Source organism: Drosophila kikkawai, chromosome 2R, assembly GCF_030179895.1.
Source record: "Drosophila kikkawai strain 14028-0561.14 chromosome 2R, DkikHiC1v2, whole genome shotgun sequence".
NCBI classification, from domain to species: domain Eukaryota; kingdom Metazoa; phylum Arthropoda; class Insecta; order Diptera; family Drosophilidae; genus Drosophila; species Drosophila kikkawai.
The window spans coordinates 20,107,881-20,124,316 of record NC_091729.1 but is presented as its reverse complement, the minus strand read 5'-3'; the positions used below and the strand labels follow the sequence as shown (position 1 = coordinate 20,124,316).

Sequence of the window (16,436 nt, the reverse complement as noted above, 5' to 3'; positions counted from 1 at the left end):
TGACTGCTAGCTCTGGTTCTACATCAATGTTTGATATTGGTGCGGTGTTGACGGAGGAGGAGGCGGCAAGTCGCCGGCTGAATTCGGCTAATGAGCAATTAAGTGCCTCACTCATTTGTCGTTGCTGCCGAGCCACGATCTCGCTGATGTTTAGATCTTCTTCGGTGTCCGAAAGATTAGACATTATGGACTGCTTTACTGACTTGTTGGATTAATAGGTCCTTTATCCGACCTCCAAAAAGAAGAGCGTAGCCAAGTGGATAAGACGCAAGCCCCGCAGTCGGGCGGCACCCAGAACAAATGCGACTGTCTTTTGGTTTCACTTGGATTTCGCGATTGGAACAAACAACGGAAAGTAAGGGCACTGACACCACGACCTTAGAGGTCGGATTTGGAAAAGCAATAGCTTTTGCCACAGAGGTGGACTTGTCCATAGATTCTTCACAATGAAGTTCGCAGCGAAGCAAAAATGCGTTTGCACTTCACGAAAACATGAGAAATTTATTTATTTTTTTGTAATTTTCCCTTTTTCTTTTTTAATAGCCGAAAACACGCCCGATGCCTTTGACAGCTAACGCAAAGCTTTTCCCCAAATAATAAAAAAAAACCGTACTTAAGCAGATTAAGCACACCAAATGGCAGAGGAATATTTGTACTGACTATCGATTGGCAAGGACTTGGACGGGGAAACATGGTTTGCGGCTCCAAAAAGCAGAATACACAAAAAATGCCATTAGGCCATTCCAACGATTAGACACAAAATGCATACTTAATACTGTCAGTATGTCAGTCAGTCACTCAGTCAATCAGGATTGCAGCTGACATGGCCAACAGCCGACGATAACAATGCCAAGCATCGAGCATCAAGCATCGAGCAATTTACAGGATGCGTTCCCTCAATCCTGTGCACGGATACATTGTACGAACACAATTTACTGTCATCGTCAACGCCATTGTCCTCTTTGTCAATTTACGTTCCGATCGGGAAGTGGTATGGGCATGGTGATGGCGCTGCTGGAGTGGCCTTAGCTGAGTTTGTTTGCCCAAGTCTGGTCTGGAGCTGGGTCGGAGGCTTCACTTTCATTAGTCGATGCGGCAGTGTTGGCGCTTTGTTTCTGACATCCCGATGGGCGCACGTGGCGCTGCCCGCGATAAAATGCGGTGTGGTGTGTGGATCCAGCTGGATGCTGGATGTCGGGTGATGTGCGCCGCCTCTGCCCTGCCCTCCCCCTCCCCTGCCAGGCGATGTGATGCGGCTTATGATGCCTGGCCGAGCACTGATGGCTGCCTGTCTGTCAGCCAGTGGCTCTGGCAATGTATGTGCAAATAGATGGAACCAGGCAAGCGGAAGTAGAGGAAAGATGGGTTTCTCTACCACACACAGAGGGAGATAGAGAGAGAGAGAGATGGAAAGGGAGAGAGAGAAAGAGAGATATGGGATACACTTTCTATCAATCAGTTTACTTCGGGATGACACACGATTTTCTTTGGAGAAAAATAGTGAAAAAGACTTGAAAACTAGTCAAAGAAATTTTTAAATTTTACATTTAACGATAGTATTGAGTGTGATATTTCATATCAAAATTTTGCCCCTCAAAATTGTGGGAATCGAGCCAGTGTGGCAACTCGATAAGTTTTATCGCCCACATTTTTCAAACAACCGGGCTGTTAAAGTTACGATCCTGCCAAATCGCTAATATGCGATAGGACCTAAAAAAAAGACCACAAAAATTCGCGAACAGGATTTTTGCAAGCCACGGTCACATTGGATCCCCTCACTTCCGTTCTCTTTCTCACAAGGCGTCCCCGAGTTCGGATTAATTTTTGTCGATCCTAAATCCGCAAGCATCGTGTCGATCCGACAGTATTTGTTAAAGCGAATCATACCCATATTAAGTAAATTTAGTGCTCTAACGTATATTGGTAAGCTTGTGTGAATAATCGATCGCCGGAGTGCTAATTTTGCCTTTTCAAAACAGCGTCAGCCGTATCGGCAGAGTCGTCCAAGCGACCGGCATTGTTTTTGCCAGCAATTGCCCACCACGTGAGGTGGCAGTCATTTGTGGCATTCATCGTTGGCATTGTCTGTGGCTTCTCAGCGGGATCAACGCCACGTGTCATCGGAGCATTCGCACGCACAGCGTGGGGCTGCGCTTCCCATTTCGGCGGCCATACACGTGCCGATTGCGGTGATCCTCGATTTGGATTTTCTTTACCGCCTCGCTCACGTGCCACCGTTCCCTCACACGGCGCGCATATTGGATCGCCGTTCCCTCACACGGTGCACATATTGGATCACCGTGCTTTTCTTCGGCGCACCTATTGGATCGCCGTGTGTCTTTTTCGTGGCCACATCGTTCTTTGCCACATCGCCGTGCATCTTTGCCACATCGCGTGCGCTCTGCCGCATCCACACCTTGGCGGGCTGGTCTCGTTCCGCTCACGCCTCACGCAAGGGATTGCGGCCATCCCTGTCGCACATAGTGCGTGTCATCTTCATCAGCGCGAACGACGGAAGTAGCATTACATATCCGTATTGAGAGCTGGTGGCTGATCCGGCCCACACTCTGCTCCAGGAGCGGATAAACATGAATGATAGTGTCTAAAATATAATTAATTTTGCATATAGGAGCTTTTGATTTAAGAATTCGTACTTATAAACCTTTTCGGTCGTAATTTAGCAATTTTTTTTGGGAGATTTGGCAATTATAATATCGTTTTGTCCCTCAAATAACTTAAAACACATACAGCTACACATCACCAGTCATCAGGCCTGCTGACGTCGATGGAGAAAGCGTGAGTACGGCCTAGCCGCAAAACAACAAAATAAAACTGAACCCATCCTTATAATTTCGCCAAGATTTCTGAAATAGTTTGCACATCTTAATTAATTAATTGATTCAAAAGAATATTAATAAGTTAATCTATTTAATGTAAAGTAAAAAAGGAAAAAGCGTTCTTTCTTATCTTAAATTTTATTTCCTTTCATTGGATCTAAAACAAACTGACTCAATAAGAGGTCTCGTAACGTAAATAACGTAAACTTAGGCTTAAGGATTAGATTTAGGAAAATGTCTTTCAATATTATCTCAGCCTGCAATTATATGACTTTGAAAATGAACTAATTTGATATCTTGTTGGGCACCTAAGGGGATGTAGAGCATTGGTTGTATAAGGGTGGAGCCTGAATGGACTTCACAGGTTGGGAGGGTTTAGATTGAGGCCAATAACATCGGAGCCTCATCTTCAATAGGTACACTTCCTTCGTCTGATTCATATTATTTACCATATCCCCAGCTAGAGTATCTCTGTCTACAATATTAGTTATGTAGCACCATTGTTCATGTCAACACAAAACCCACGCCCATTTTCCCTGAGCCTGCCGAGCAGAAAAAGTAGACAGAGCGTGTTGAGGTGGACAACGCTCGGTGAGTGTGTTTGTTACATAATTAATTGGCGCCCAAACGTTAAGGCCAGCCCGATGCCTGATTAGGCACCTGTCGTTTGACAGCCGAGCTTCCCGTTAATATTCAAACCATCCACTTCTAGTTTCCGTTTAGTATTTCAAATTCTGTCCTGGAATTGATGGCATCTGGATAGGTTCGGAGCCATACCGGAGGAAATGTAATACTTTTAACTGTTTTTTTTCTATCAGTTCGGTAATAATCGAACATTATAGTTAAAAGAACATTCCAATTTGAGTAATTGATTCCTTGGAATTATAGTTCTGATTCAAAGTCGGTTCTATACCAGGATTTCAATATTCAAACACTACCTTCTTATCAGTTAGGATCGAGATTTTATATGGCTGGATAGATTCGGCTAGTTACTCTTCTAATTGGTAAGACAAAATAAATTGATATTTATTTTACTACCCTTTATTTACATTCCGTTTACAACATTTGTACCTATTGAATGACACAACCAATTGCTATACTACCCAGGGTAAGACCTAAACTGCATTTCTCATTTATCGTATATCGTATTCATCTCGAACGACCAGTTTGTTTTCGTTATATCGTATCTTATCTTATCTTACCGTATCTCATTTCGTTTTTTTGTTTTATATTTCGAAAAGCGTCAAAAATGTTGACACACAGCAATGAAAATTTAGTAGATCTTCAGACTGATGAGTCTGCAAATTGCATCATCTGCAACGGACCAGTGTGTAATCTGGATTTACTTGAAGCCCGTTGCAAGCATTCTTTCCACAAGCTTTGCCTTGACAATTATAGCAAGAACAACGACAAATGCCCCAGGTGTGGCCAAACTTTCTCTCAACCCGAGGTAGGACCTCATTCGGCTCCTCTTAGTAGATCTCAGGGACACAAGGTACAGACACGTTCAGCGTCGCGAAATGCGGCAAAGCAAAACGGTGGTTCTGAGCAAAATTCACTGCAGGAAATTCGTAGCGAGGGTAACTCAGACTCGAGGGTGGTAACGGAAGATCACGTGGAAAAATTGATTCAGAAGTCAATGCAGACCTTCCAAGCTAACATGCTGCAGTCAGTTACAGAACAAATAACTTTGGCGTTCACACAATTGAATAGGTCCACATTTGCCAATAATGGACAAGGTGAGCCGCAGCGAGATTTCAGTCGAGACGGTTCCGATGCCAACTCAGATCGAAACAACATTCAACAGGCTAGGAATTCACCAGATTTTCGCAGTGATCGAAGTGATCTCTCTCTGGATCGACCAGACAGAATTTCGAATATTATATCCAATTGGCGTATTAAATTTAGTGGTTCAGCTAACGACATTGCTATAGAAGATTTTATTTACCGTGTCAATTGCCTCACTTCACAATGCCTGAACGGCAACTTTGAACTTCTCTCCCATTTTGCTAACTTACTGTTCGCAGGCCCTGCATTAGCCTTTTACTGGCGCGTTCATAGATCGGCAGATAACATGAATTGGAACTTGCTTTGCAGGCGTTTAAAGGAAAGATATCAAGATCAGAGATCTGATCGTGAGATTAAATGTGCCATGCGTAGACGCAAACAGGGTAACACGGAAAATTTTGATGACTTTTTGGATGCAATGCTTTCCATCGCAGATTCCCTTCGTGAACCAATGCAGGACAGTGAAATTGCGGTAGAAGTTCGTCATAATCTCAGACCGGAGATCAAGCACGAATTATTGCACATTGACACCCCAAACTTAGCAACATTGCGAAAGGAGTGTCACAGGCACGAAGAATTCTTTCTTAACACCCGAATGAAGCCCATTCAACGTTCGAACCCAAGCAAGCGTTTCGTTAACGCAATTCTGCAGGAAGAAGATTCAGAATCTCAGTCGGAGGAAGAACGTGAGGTCGAGGATGAAATTTGTGTAGTTAAGACGGCTGAGAAAATTAAGTGCTGGAACTGTGAGGAAACAGGCCACAGTTACCACAATTGCCTTAAACCTCGTCGTATTTTTTGTTATGGTTGTGGAACACCGGAGGTGTATAAGCCCAACTGTGCAAAATGTAATTCGGTTTCGGAAAACCCCAAGAAGGACATTCGTTACGCGAAGAAAACGGATGTCCGCCGCTAGCTTCGAAAATACCAACAGAACCAGATTTTGTGGCAAATGATGTTCATTCCATTTTGCCTACCTTTCAACCAGACATATCAGAAACCAAACCTTTTAACCCATACCATTTGCGGGTACAGGAGTACGCAAAGCGTAGATCCCAAATTTTGCAAGCTAATCCTGTTTATCGTCGCAAACAGCGATCTTCACGGCGAATTCGTAAATTTTGGACTCGTAAGCGATCATTAAATCGTTTTATGATTTCCTCAATCGCACAAAACAAAAGCGATATTCGGCCTTTTACAAACATAGAAATATTTGGTCAACCGTATTTAGCTCTCTTGGACAGTGGCGCCAACAAAAGCGTTATAGGTGGTGAGCTAGCAAAACAAATAATTTCAGCTAAGCCGTTTAATAAATTTAAATCGGTAGTGAGAACTGCTGATGGGCAATCGCAATATGTTGCAGGCACGATACACATTCCCCTGACTTATAACTCAATTAGTGACAACTTTGAATTCCTGATAGTACCTTCGATAAAGCATGAAGTTATATGCGGAATGGATTTTTGGCAAAATTTTGGCATTTCGATCAAGCAAACAGTTGCGATCAACGAAATTAACTGTGAACCGGAAGAACACTCGAATAATGTGAGATTGTCCGATTTACAAAAATCAAAATTGCAGAAAGTGATAGACTTTTTTCCATCATTCGAGAACGAGGGCTTAGGATTAACTAGGTTGTTAGAGCACAATATCGACACATCCAATGCAAAGCCAATAAAGCAACGTTTCTATCCACTTTCACCAGCTAAAGAAAAACTTTTATGTGAAGAAATCGACCGCATGATTAAAATGGATGTCATCGAAGAGGCTCCGTCATCGCCTTGGTCTTCTCCAGTTATCTTGCACATCAAGCCTGGCAAGGTACGATTTTGTCTCGATGCAAGGAAATTGAATGCAGTCACGGTGAAGGACGCATACCCCATCCCTATAATGGATGGATTGCTGAGTCGACTTCCACCCGTACACTGCATATCCAAAATTGACCTCAAAGATGCCTTTTGGCAGATCTGTTTAGATCAAGAATCTCGTGCCAAAACTGCTTTTACCGTTCCGAATCGTCCGCTATATCAATTCAAGAGGATGCCTTTTGGATTGTCAAACGCTCCACAAACCATGTGCCGATTAATGGACTTGGTTATTCCCTATCAATTAAAATCGCATGTGTTAGTCTACCTCGATGACCTGCTTGTTTTGTCAAACAACTTCGAAGAACATCTTCTGCATTTATCCGAAGTAGCTACCCAATTGCGTAAGGCTGGATTAACAATAAACGTTCAGAAAAGTCAATTCTGCCTGAAAACTGTAGACTACCTTGGTTACCTGGTGGGTGAAGGTACTCTTCAAATAAATCCAAACAAAATCGCAGCCGTGAGCGAATTTCCGGTTCCGAAGACCCAAAAACAGCTCCGAAGATTTCTTGGTATGACTGGTTGGTACCAGCGGTTCATATCCAACTATTCCACAGTCATTTTCCATCTGACGGAACAACTACGTGGCAAAACACTAAGTTGGAACGATAATGCCCAAGAAGCTTTCGAAAACATCAAGGCCAAGTTATGCTCTGCTCCTTGCCTTGTTCATCCCAATTACGACAAACCATTCATTTTGCAGTGTGATGCTTCACTACATGGAGTGGGTGCAGTTCTAGCTCAATGCGACGATTCCGGTTGTGAGCGTCCCATAGCGTTCATGTCCAAAAAGCTAAACAAAGCCCAGCGTAACTATACAGTTACGGAACTCGAATGCATGGCTGTAGTGTTAGCAATTAAAAAGTTCAGAATGTACATTGACGGTCATAGCTTTAAGGTAGTAACCGATCACTCAAGTCTTCGATGGCTAATGAACCAATCGGATCTAAGCGGTAGATTGGCAAGATGGGCTATCAAGCTACAGGGTTTTTCTTTCCAAATCGAACATCGCAAAGGAACCGAAAATGTGGTGGCAGATGCTTTGTCTCGATCGTTCGAAGAGATTGACATCTCTGCAATAGACCTTGAAATTTATCCCGAAATTGACCTATCATCAAGCGCTTTTCAATCGGAAGAGTACTCCGCTCTCAGAGACAAATTCAAATCTCTGAAATCACCGGATTTCAAAGTCATAGATGAGTTCATCTATCATCGTGCAACGTTCCCCAATTCTTATGACGTTTCACCAGACGATTGCTGGAAACTTTTCGTTCCTGAGTCGTTGCGTCAAAGTGTAATTAGTTCGGCTCACGACCAACCAACATCTGCTCATTGTGGAATGGCCAAATGCCTAGAGCGTATCAGACGACGTTTCTATTGGCCAAACATGGTTATCAACGTTCGTGATTACATTCGAAATTGCGAAACATGCCAGACCACAAAATATCCTACCCATTCTTTAAAACCACCAATGGGAGCACAAGTGCAAAGTGAAAGGATATTCCAAAGACTTTATCTCGATTTTATAGGGCCATTTCCGCGCTCCAATTCCGGCAATATTGGAATATTGATTATTCTTGATCACTTTTCCAAATTCACCTTTCTAAAAGCAGTGAAAAAGTTTACGGCTAAAGTGGTCATCAATATATTGCGCGATGAAATATTTTCATGCTTTGGTGTACCCGAAACAGTCGTCAGTGATAACGGAACTCAATTTAAAAGCCGTGATTTCTCTGACTTCCTTTCGAAATATGGCGTTCGTCATATGTTTACTGGTGCCTATGCTCCACAATCCAACAGTGCTGAGAGAGTCAACCGTTCAATCAATGCTGCTTTAAGAGCATATATTCGCACCGACCAACGCGAATGGGACACATTTCTCAGTAGCATCAACTGCTCTCTTCGTAACTCGATTCACCAATCCATCGGTTTATCGCCTTATCATGTTGTTTTTGGTCAACACATGATATCCCACGGTCATGACTACAAACTGCTGCGTAAACTAAACCTTCTTGCAGAAGGCGAAGTAAGCCTGACAAAAACTGACGAATTCCAAAGGATTCGTTCTAACATCGGCAAACATTTGAATAAGGCTTACGAGGCAAACCAAAAGTCTTACAATCTTCGAACAAGACCCCGTTCTTTTGAGGTTGGCCAAGAAGTAGTCAAAAGGAATTTTGTACTTAGCAACGCAGCAAAGGATTTTAATGCGAAACTCGCTCCTGTAGGTATCAAGGCCCGAGTGAAGGCAAGAATTGGACAGTCAATTTACCTCTTAGAGGACATGAACGGAAAGGAACTGGGTAGATTTCATGCCAAGGATATCTGGTGATTGCTCTTGATTCCTTTTTCAGCTTTTATTGTTAATCACAGGGACTAAAAATCAAAGCTGTGGTTGTGGGAATCGAGCCAGTGTGGCAACTCGATAAGTTTTATCGCCCACATTTTTCAAACAACCGGGCTGTTAAAGTTACGATCCTGCCAAATCGCTAATATGCGATAGGACCTAAAAAAAAGACCACAAAAATTCGCGAACAGGATTTTTGCAAGCCACGGTCACATTGGATCCCCTCACTTCCGTTCTCTTTCTCACAAGGCGTCCCCGAGTTCGGATTAATTTTTGTCGATCCTAAATCCGCAAGCATCGTGTCGATCCGACAGTATTTGTTAAAGCGAATCATACCCATATTAAGTAAATTTAGTGCTCTAACGTATATTGGTAAGCTTGTGTGAATAATCGATCGCCGGAGTGCTAATTTTGCCTTTTCAAAACAGCGTCAGCCGTATCGGCAGAGTCGTCCAAGCGACCGGCATTGTTTTTGCCAGCAATTGCCCACCACGTGAGGTGGCAGTCATTTGTGGCATTCATCGTTGGCATTGTCTGTGGCTTCTCAGCGGGATCAACGCCACGTGTCATCGGAGCATTCGCACGCACAGCGTGGGGCTGCGCTTCCCATTTCGGCGGCCATACACGTGCCGATTGCGGTGATCCTCGATTTGGATTTTCTTTACCGCCTCGCTCACGTGCCACCGTTCCCTCACACGGCGCGCATATTGGATCGCCGTTCCCTCACACGGTGCACATATTGGATCACCGTGCTTTTCTTCGGCGCACCTATTGGATCGCCGTGTGTCTTTTTCGTGGCCACATCGTTCTTTGCCACATCGCCGTGCATCTTTGCCACATCGCGTGCGCTCTGCCGCATCCACACCTTGGCGGGCTGGTCTCGTTCCGCTCACGCCTCACGCAAGGGATTGCGGCCATCCCTGTCGCACATAGTGCGTGTCATCTTCATCAGCGCGAACGACGGAAGTAGCATTACATATCCGTATTGAGAGCTGGTGGCTGATCCGGCCCACACTCTGCTCCAGGAGCGGATAAACATGAATGATAGTGTCTAAAATATAATTAATTTTGCATATAGGAGCTTTTGATTTAAGAATTCGTACTTATAAACCTTTTCGGTCGTAATTTAGCAATTTTTTTTGGGAGATTTGGCAATTATAATATCGTTTTGTCCCTCAAATAACTTAAAACACATACAGCTACACATCACCAGTCATCAGGCCTGCTGACGTCGATGGAGAAAGCGTGAGTACGGCCTAGCCGCAAAACAACAAAATAAAACTGAACCCATCCTTATAATTTCGCCAAGATTTCTGAAATAGTTTGCACATCTTAATTAATTAATTGATTCAAAAGAATATTAATAAGTTAATCTATTTAATGTAAAGTAAAAAAGGAAAAAGCGTTCTTTCTTATCTTAAATTTTATTTCCTTTCATTGGATCTAAAACAAACTGACTCAATAAGAGGTCTCGTAACGTAAATAACGTAAACTTAGGCTTAAGGATTAGATTTAGGAAAATGTCTTTCAATATTATCTCAGCCTGCAATTATATGACTTTGAAAATGAACTAATTTGATATCTTGTTGGGCACCTAAGGGGATGTAGAGCATTGGTTGTATAAGGGTGGAGCCTGAATGGACTTCACAGGTTGGGAGGGTTTAGATTGAGGCCAATAACATCGGAGCCTCATCTTCAATAGGTACACTTCCTTCGTCTGATTCATATTATTTACCATATCCCCAGCTAGAGTATCTCTGTCTACAATATTAGTTATGTAGCACCATTGTTCATGTCAACACAAAACCCACGCCCATTTTCCCTGAGCCTGCCGAGCAGAAAAAGTAGACAGAGCGTGTTGAGGTGGACAACGCTCGGTGAGTGTGTTTGTTACAAAATCTCTATATATCATACAAACTTTGTATAACGTTCTTAAACAACACTTTTGCGATGATATATCTCAATATATAGGAATAGGAATTTTCATAACGTTCTTAAGCCAAATTTCCTAATTGTTGATTTCAACGTTTTCCAGTGTACAGGAGAACACCAGTGAAGGGAAGTACGACGCATCCTGTATATCGTGTGCATCGAACCGTTAACGGCAGACAGCTGAACAGTGGAGCAGTGGAGCAATGGAGCAGCGGTAGGAAGCCGCACAGCTGCGGTCATGTGCAGCACATAGTTAATATAGTTGGAAAGGCTAAGGACACACGAAGAAGCGAAGAGCCGACTGAAACGGAGAAAAAAAACATTCTTCCATCCTGCGCCACAAGCCCAGGACATTTGCTCGGCTTCGATCCCGGCGCTCAGGTTTGTTGGCCAACAGTCTGCATTGTCGGTGGTTTGAGCGGAAATTGATTTTCGTACTCCGACGCTTCTCGGCTGTAATTTATGAGCGATTCTCCTGGCTGCAGCCCGCTGCGTGGCCCATCTCCGCATCCTGCCCGCCACTTTTGTCAATTAAATGTCAGTTAAGCTTTGGCCCCGCCAGCCGCACTTTGCCCGTCTTGAATTGCAATCAGTTGACATTCAAGCGAGACACCAAACTGGGTGGTGGGTGTTGGATGGCTTTGTGGCGGGGTCCTTCTTACATCTCAAGGACACACACGAGCCACAGGCTGAGATGCTGCAGCCGATGAAAGCGACTGAAGCACAATGCGCCATTCCCAGTTATTTAATTACGCCCAACCATCGCCCCCACAGTCTACTTTAGATTTAATTCTCACCGAATGTTGCCCTGGATTCGGATTCATTAAAATCATATCAAAGCAGTGGCAGGCAGAAATTTATCTCTTTCATTAAATCGAATGGCCAGAAGAACGAACGATTCGTACGACCCTTAGCTGTTGTCCTGGGCATCATTGTTGCCGCTGCTAGGACAATGTCTTTGTTAATAAATTCCTTGGTAATTAGCATTTGCATAGATCGAAGACGAAATATTTGCATACCGATTTGGGGCCTAAGCCACTACCTCTAGGTATGCCTTGGCCCTGGTAGAACTTTGGAGATAATTAATTGGATCATTTAATTTTCGAAGTAGTTATTAGGTAACCTTGAGGGGTCCTACTTATTTTATAATGCAATATAAAATAGAGCAACTAGAGTTCCAGCAAAAGAGCTTACTTATTATACCCTTGCAGGGTATTATAATTTCAGTCAGAAGTTTGCAACGCAGTGAAGGAGACGTTTCCGACCCTATAAAGTATATATATTCTTGATCAGCATCAACAGCCGAGTCGATCTAGCCATGTCCGTCTGTCCGTCTGTCCGTCTGTCCGTCTGTCCGTTTCTACGCAAACTAGTCCCTCAGTTTTAAAGCTATCTGAATGAAACTTTGCATATAGTCTTCTATATACTCTCACTGCTATATATGTCGGAATGGGCCGGATCGGACGACTATATCATATAGCTGCCATACAAATGTTCGATAAATTTTTGGAAAAAAAATTATAACTTGGCTGTTTTTCAATATTATTCCACCATTTTTGGGATGAAGCCTTTTTTTATTATTCCAGAATTTTGGTAAAAATTTTATGAAAATCGGACGACTATATCTTATAGCTGCCATAGGAACGATAGGGAAAGTAATAGAAAAAATTATAACTTCGTTGTTTTTTAACGTATTTTCATCTACGAGATATGAGCTTTAATTATTATTATAGACATTTGGTATACATTTTATAAAAATCGGACAACTATATCTTATAGCTGTCATAGAAGCGATCGGTAAATGTATAAAATATATAAAGCTGGGAATGTAAAACTGTAACTGTTAAACTGTAAACATAATAAGTATAGGTAAAATTTAATGAAACTCTGTTTAGTGTCTGTTTTCGGCATTATAATTTATAATATAAATATGAAAACCAATCTGCAAGGGTATACAAACTTCGGCGTGCCGAAGTTAGCTTCCTTTCTTGTTTTTGGTATCAGTTAAGTATTAACCTGTTTCCGGCTTTGCATATTGGAAGTATGAAGGCACACTAATTGTTGTTTGTTTGTAATTAACTTTAAATGTGTTACTCTCCTGTTAAAGTCATATCTAGTTATTTTATTTTAAACCTAGAAACGACCTTTATATCCTTACAAGATCCAAAGTTCTAGTTCAAGTATATGAGATTCAAAAGTCAAGCCGTTTATGGATGATACATTCGCACGTAGCCGTCGCCCTGACGATGGCCAAATTATTCAGACATTTTCAAATATCGTTGAGCTCATTTAAATGCAATTTTCAGCGTTCCCTGACCCCCAAAATGGACTGTCTGGCCTGCTTTGGTTTGGTTTGGTTTTCGTTTTTCGGGCCCGAGTCCGAGTCCGGGTCCAGACACAGCTAATTGATTTCTCATTAGCCCGAGAAGCGAGCGGAGACTTGCCAATGCGAAATTGTTGATTCGAGCCTTGGCAGGAGCGTGTCCTGAAATGGCATCTCGTATAGCCAGATTCGCGGCCAAGGAAATAAAAACCTGATGAGAGTTGAGGCTGGCCAAGGCCCGAATAGGAAAATTGTTGTATTTGCCTATTTTTCTTCTTTTTTTTTTTTGTTTGCCTCATTCTTTTTCGTTCAATCGATTTTCGTCCTGCGGGTGAGGGTGCGGGTGTGTTTGTATTCGCCTCTTCCAAATTGAGTTCGAATGCTGCGCGAATGGCCGAGGCTTTGCTTTTTGGGTTTTTGGGGATAGCACAAGTTGATACAACTTGGGCAGCGGTGAACAACGTGACGTTTAAGTGTGATTTCTTGTTGCCTGCTGGTGTGTGTGTGTGTGTGTTTTTGTCCTCTGTTTGTGTGGCAGTGTGTGTATCTGCCTTGTTGCCCTGTTTGTTTTTCACTTCAACTCTGCCTGGGCCTAAGGTTCAACAAATTCATCCTCTCATCTTATCTTACTCGCTCGTCCTTCTCAGTCTCTCTTTGCTCTCTTTGTCTTCCGCTGTCTCTCTCTCTCTCTTTCTTTGTGTCTCTCTTTCCCTCTGTGTCCGAGGCTTAGCATTTTTCGTGCCTAAGTCAAATAATGCGCTAACACATCATTTCACACTTAAATGCTGTAAAAATATGCATAAAGCTTTCGGCAAAAAACCTTAGTACAGACAAGCTTCTATAAATCGAACCTTGAAGTTATCAAGTATCTCAGAGACATATAAACAATGTATTTTATCCCTCATAAACTTAATAAAATTTATATAAATGCATTTTATCAGTTAGATTTTAAACCATTTTAAATTTTCACAGCTCTGAAATAATTGTCACAGCTTTTTTTATTTTCTTTTCCACTGGCATGTTGACTTCTACAGCTACCGTTTTTCGTGGAAAACTTTGCGTTTAAAAAAATACTGAAGAAAATTCGCCTCATGCATATAATAAATCATTTCCATCGAATTATATTATGAACTTTCGAGAATCATTAAATTTAATAAATACATCGCTTTCATGAAATATTATACTGCGAATCTGATGAGCTTAAAATATAGCCATCAGCCATATCCGATTTGAGGAATTGTTTGAGGAAAAGTTTAATGCCCAAGGACGAGGCGCCTAGCACAGCAGAATCTCCATTATATTATATGTTCATGTGTACAATGATATTGATCACAAGGGGTCCGCCTTGCAGTCGAAGAACACAGTTGATAAAAAAGGCAAAGACCATGTATGATGGATCGGCGAAGATCATAATTACTAGATCCATATCAAACTACGAAGATTTCTCCAAGGAGAATCCTTGCCGGATTCTCAATATTCTTTAAAAAAAAGAAGCGGTTTCTCTACTAGAAGATACATAGACGGTTCCCAAATTGACAACTTGAATCAAATAATTTAAACTTTTACCTAAATATTTGATGTTGATTATAGAAGATCAATTTTTTTAAAAGCAACCTTTAGAACATTTATAAAAACAACAGTGTGCGATACTTATATTTTCCAATTCATATTTAGTTATAAATCCAGCCAGATTCTTTTCTGGGAACGTGGGAATAATCCAAGTTTCAAATGTAAGAAAAGAACATAGGATTTTAACAATTTGCTTGAGATATTTATTTATATACCAACATAAAGCAGCCGTAAAGTAGGCAATGCCTTCTTAGGTGTCAAGTTAATTGATTGTCCATCAGTTGTGATAAGTTTCCCCACTTCTGTTTACCAATTTGGAGGGTTGCCAATTATGGATGTTTGACTGTGTATAGAGAGGGTCGTGTGTGTTACTTACATATCTCAATCGCTGTCGCTTGTCGGCTCACACTTGGCGGTTGTCACTGCTGCTATTGTTGTTGTTTTTGTTGCTATTATTGTTATTGTATTAGATGTCGTTCTAGCTGCTGGCGTTGTTGGTGCTTTTGTTGTTGTCGCTGTTCGTTGGCAGCCAGCATCAATCTCTGTCCAGCATTTTGGCATCTTTCTGCTTCGTTTTACCCTGTTCCTCGTCTTCTGCTTCTCGCTCTCCTTTTCTTTTCTTATTTTTTTTTCGTCGAGTCTGTTTGTTTGCCTTGCCTTGGGGCCATACACCTCAACGATGTTGGGTTTATTTTATATTTATTTCGTGCGTTTTTCGAGGTGCCGGGCGATATGGGAGGGTGTGAGAGCGGGAGCAAGCCAAAAATATAAACCTCCTTGCCTGTGGCCGTGTGTCTGTTTTAGTGTTTGTGTGTGTGTCTGTGTGCGAGTGTATATATTTGCCTTGATATTTTAAGTATCCTGTTTGCGCTGTTTGCTGCGGCTGCTGCCTCTAATTCTTCTTTACTCACGTTTCTGCGTATTATTTGCGTAAATAGAATTTACGTTTACGTTTTCCACACACTTGGCGCTCTCTCTCTTTGTGTTGCCAAAATTAACTTTGATTACGAACCACGGGCTTTGCTTGAATATTTGACTTGTAAAAATATACATATATATAATCCACTTTTGGGATCCAGGTGCGAATAACAAGGTGCAAGTTACAGCTAATTTATTGTCCCATTCTCACGCACAGCCGCTCGCTCGCACTCACACACTATTCACTCACACACACCATAGCAATTACACTTAGCCTGCATTGATGTATTGTCTTGCTGCTTCCTCCCCTCCATCGGCTTTAATTTCACTCGAGTGTATTTCCCAGCTCTCCCTGCCGCACTCTTGCTCTTTCTCCCGTCTCCTCCTGTCTCTCTACCTATCCGCTTGCCTAGCGTAAAAGTTTTGTTGTTGTGCTAGTAGTGTTGTCCCTGCTGTTGTATGTGTAGTTGTTTTTGTATTTGTATTTGTATTGCTGGCTTTGTTATGGCTGCTCTCTCTCCGCTGGTCCTTGTTGCTGCTGCTGGCCACCACAGCTGTTGTTGCTGCTGCTATTTCTGCTGCTGCTGCTGATGCTGGTGCTGCACGCGCCGCCTCGGTTAGCACGTGCTGTTGGCCACGACGTCAGTCAACGACAACCGCCTACGCACTGCAGGCGCCGAATCGGCGACGCTGGAATTTCAATTACGATTTTCACTGGCGAGCCGCCTTTCCTTTCCGCTCTCTAACTGTCTCTCGGGCTCTCTCTTCGTCCTGTGGTGAGTTCGCCGCCGCGCTCTCTTTGCTCGAAGCCTAAGCCTAAAGCTGAATTTCCAAGCTAACTTTGATTGTCAAAG

At 42.4% G+C, this 16,436-nt stretch overlaps 1 protein-coding gene and 1 long non-coding RNA gene across 5 annotated transcripts in view; one reads left to right on the top strand and one right to left on the bottom strand.

Moving 5' to 3' along the window:
* Positions 1 to 16,436, bottom strand: part of Corin (corin serine peptidase) — a 40,887-nt gene that overhangs the window by 18,598 nt on the left and 5,853 nt on the right. The window contains exon 1 of one of the 2 annotated variants that reach the window (XM_041777199.2): positions 15,041 to 16,058. The exons of the other annotated variant lie outside the window; for it this stretch is intronic. The gene's annotated coding sequence lies outside the window, so the exon portion shown is untranslated. Of the gene's footprint in view, positions 1 to 15,040; positions 16,059 to 16,436 lie in introns of those variants that run through there. 2 annotated transcript variants of the gene reach the window in all.
* On the top strand, positions 1,721 to 10,410 carry LOC138928006 (uncharacterized). 3 transcript variants are annotated; one of them, XR_011444455.1, is made up of 3 exons: positions 1,723 to 1,923; positions 1,980 to 6,259; positions 6,331 to 10,410. It is a non-coding gene; the product is annotated as an uncharacterized lncRNA (long non-coding RNA). The 3 variants fall into 3 exon arrangements; XR_011444456.1 differs by having other exon boundaries at positions 1,731 to 6,259; positions 6,331 to 9,212; positions 9,269 to 10,410; XR_011444454.1 differs by having other exon boundaries at positions 1,721 to 6,259.